This window comes from Bombus impatiens, unplaced genomic scaffold (assembly GCF_000188095.3).
Source record: "Bombus impatiens unplaced genomic scaffold, BIMP_2.2 scf_0279, whole genome shotgun sequence".
NCBI lineage: Eukaryota > Metazoa > Arthropoda > Insecta > Hymenoptera > Apidae > Bombus > Bombus impatiens.
In genome coordinates this window covers 457,257-461,292 of record NT_176698.1, presented here as the reverse complement: position 1 = coordinate 461,292, position 4,036 = coordinate 457,257, and positions in this window count along the sequence as shown.

Genomic DNA, 4,036 nt, shown 5'->3' with positions numbered 1-4,036 from the left:
TAACTCGCACGCGAATCCTCTCTCTCGCGACAGCGTTTATTTGCGTACGGCTGCATGGTTCTTGCGCGTTCTTATACCGCGGTGACTCTTCGAATTGTCATACAGCAAGAGATAACGTAGTGTGCAATCGTTCCTATAGTTTTTATACTTGTGCACAGACTCACGAAAGTATTCTTCGAATACTCGTGCATACCTGTTATGCACGTATTATGTCTGTCATATGAAACATCGCGCAATTTTAATTGACAGTGTTGCGAGTGTCGATTGTCATGATTATATTGAAATTGAAATTTCAAACAAATCTGAAAATATAAAATATATAGATGTACAGAAGGTATAGAAAAGAACAGTATATAGGATACGTGCTACGTATATATTTCACAGAAATCATTAAAATATTTACACAGTCAATTATTCATAATTATTAATAAATCTCATTATTCAGTGGGACCGTATTTAGTATTTATTACAGTACATGCTTAAGATGACTATTCGTCCTGTTTATTAATTTCTTACTAAATATGTATATTTATGCAATGGCAATTCATTACATTAATAAATCTCATTATTCAGTGGGACTGTATTTATTACAATATGTGCTTAAGATGGCTATTCGTCCTGTTTATTAGTTTCTTACTAAATATGTATATTTATGCGGTGGTAATTTCTTACATTCTCAGGTTGATTTCATATAATCATGGCAATTTCGTGATTTGAATATAATCATGGCAATCGTATCTCATTGCAGCGTCAACGAAGTTTCAAAATGTTTTATAAGGCATACTAATCGGCATAAAAGTTTTCTACGGCAAGCGCTCGGATACCTTCGCGATCCAGTGCACGTCTGTGTTTGCGTCGAAGTTCGAAGCTCTGACACACAATCGCGCTTATCTGACCGTACTTTCTCGTTCTTTTGCCGTTCTTTCCTAGTACTCTGTTCGTGTCGCGCGAGCGTGTATCAACGCGAATTCGCGTTTATTGCCCCGTGTGTACGTGTTCATACGTACAAACCTCGGAAATCTATATACGTACAGCCGAGCCGAACCAGCGACCGAGTACGAAGTTTTGTTTCAGCAAAATCCCTGCCTTTACAAGCAGTTTTACGCGACGTAACTTACGAGTCGGGGCAATCTAGACGACCAGCCAGGACGACGACGATATTACTTCCTTGGGTTAGGTTAGGATCGAGGAAACCAGGGTTACCGACCCAACAGCCCTGTACTACGAGCACACACCGCTTTCGGTTCCTTCCACTCATTAAGAACCAAACAGTTAAATAACACGTACACGGTACAAACAACAAACGCAAGTTGAACAAACGTAACATTATTACAAATCGTAAATAAAATAAGTTATTGTTTTTTGTCGAATTATAAATATTTATTGGAATAATAGATATCTGTACAGAAGTTTTTTACACAAATCGTAGATACAGAAAGATCTTTGCAATTTGAAAAAAGGGAAATAGTTCGTCATAGTGATATAAAATTTCTTCGAATTTCATAAAGTTATAGAATTTAGATAGAAAACGAAATTCATTTTCGCGTACTTTTCGCGCATTCAGTCACGTTTCTATTTCTTCTTTTATCTATTTTTTTCTTTTCCACGAAGAAGCTGTATTCTATAGAAATCTGCGTTACAAAAATTGTCTTCAACTATCTACGATTTGAAAATAAATCACATATTTCTACCGCGATTTTCGCTTCCTGTATATGTAGATTCGATAGGATTAAACAATTACGATGGATTAGAAAGAAATTGCGTGTAAAATGTTGCATTAACGTAACTTTCGTCCCTAACGAGTTAACGTGCAGCTGTCCCACCCTCTCTTTTTCGTTTCCACGGTTCTCTGTTCGTCCGACGCTTCGGATCCTCTTTCGCGTGATATTAAAGCGTAAACGTGGATAGAAGACGCGCGGGAACCTTAGGCGGATGATAATGCGCTGTTCTCAGACGATGAGAGTATCGTGGAAAGCTTCCGTCGAACGGAAATTCGGACGATATCGAGCCGCGTCGCGCAGCTAGAAACTAGACCGCGTTTCGGTGTTGCCCGATGCACTTAAGGCGGATCTAACACGAAACGACGATGACGATGTCGTCGACACGGCGGTGGATGTCGTCGATGGTAGAAGACTTCGGTGCTCCAGGGATATTGCATAATGTCCGGCGGCTAAGTTCCGGGAACAGCTCCTCGCTAGTCGAAGTAGTTCGATCGTAACTTCCATGAATATTGCCGGTGTAGCGTTCGTATTCATAACGTGACCGGCTCGTGGGTGATGTCTACGGTCTTCCTTCGCTAAAGTTATATTAGTTTTCGTGTAGACTCTTTCGTACAGGAATTCTTTCTGTGTGAAAAAAAGGAAAAGAGAAAGAGAAAGGAAATAAATGTTCGAAGGTAGCGTTACCTTTGGATAACGGAAAAATCTTGGAAAGATATCGGAGACGCGAGGAAAATCAGACGATAATTCTCGAATAACTCGCGAATAATGTGGAGTAATTCAGAGTCGGTGATTCGAGTGCCTGGGAACTTTATCCAACAGAACGAAAGACGATAATTTCGGGAAAACCAGCCGACCATTGTACTCGCGGACGAGACTCTTCAGACGTTTGCGTTTCAATATCCCGGTAGTAGCACGAGTCCTGGGGGTGTTGGGAGAGAGAGGTGGTATAAAGGACATCGTCTCTCGCCGAGCTAAATATAAGTGCTACGGCCAAGAAGGAGGGACGGCTTAAAACATTTTTATTCGGTTGCTGATGGAAGGACCACGCCAAGAACGACGTTCGACCGTGTAGAGAGGGATGAAAAGGAAAAAAGACGGAGGTGTCTCGAAGTTTTTCGGGGTGGTTGTCGGATATAATCACTGGTAGGACTATCCCTGCTCGTCGTCTTACCGATTCCTCCCTCCTCGTCCTCTGGTTCTCTCTTCGAACAGAGCAACCCCACCTCCCTCCTCCTATTTCGTCTCACGGTATTGTCCCTTTTAGTCCCCGCGGGATTGCGGGGCCAACACGCCGAGATATCGGATCAATTTTTTAAGCCGAGGGTGCCGAGACTTTACACTCCTTGAGAGACGACGACGGCGACGACGACTACTACAGAGGGACGCGACCGGAGCGAAGAGGAGTCACCGCGTTTCGGATCTCTGGGGTTCGTGCTGTGGATAGATTCAGCGGAGTCGGGCAACAAGAGGAGGGGTGGACAGGGTGAAATCAAGCCGCGAAGAAAATTAAAACGAGAAACCGAAGGATCCCGAAAGGTTCTCGCGGCCGGAATGCTCAGCCGGTTACCGTGCCACCCTAGACGCCACCCATAAATTCTACCCCAAAACGCCACCATGACGCCACCAATCTCCTTCCCAACGACCGACCACGTTCTTCTTTAGGCCTCGCGACTTTCACCAGCCTTACCGTTTCGCGAAACTGTCTGATTGCTCTCGTTCCACTTTACCCCGGTCTTTCCATCTATTCGAAACGTTCTTCCTCTCTTCGATTCTCCCGCTTCTGTTTCTGCTCCATTCTTTTTCCACCGCTTCTACCTACTTCTTTGTCTCTCTCCTTATTCGTCGTTACGCTCGACCGACGTTCTTTCGAGGCCTCGTCCAATTTCCATAACGAGAATCCGGCGGAGGAATTTTTCCATTCAACCGCCGCATCGATTATCGCGAGAACTTGTTGCGGACGGGATTCGCGACTCATCGGGATTGGCCAAGGGAAATTAACGCGCGAAACGGGGCGATAATGTTCGCGAGCGGAACCAACCGGGAGCGATTCTATTCCGCGTTTCGAATAAAACACACGGCCGTTTCCCTTTTCTTCTTCGTTGGTGAAAACGTACGGGTAAGTGTACGGTAAAAGGGACAAGGTCGGCGATGGATCGTTGCCACACGCGAGAGTACACCGTAAAAGCGTAATCGCGATGGCAGGTGCGAGAGGCGCGCAGCGGGTGGAAACGTGTGGCTGCCGAATGGATGGTTATTTCGATTTAGACGAGAGAGCGGAAGGAGGAAAAAAAGAGCTGTCAGTTACGAGGCTGCCG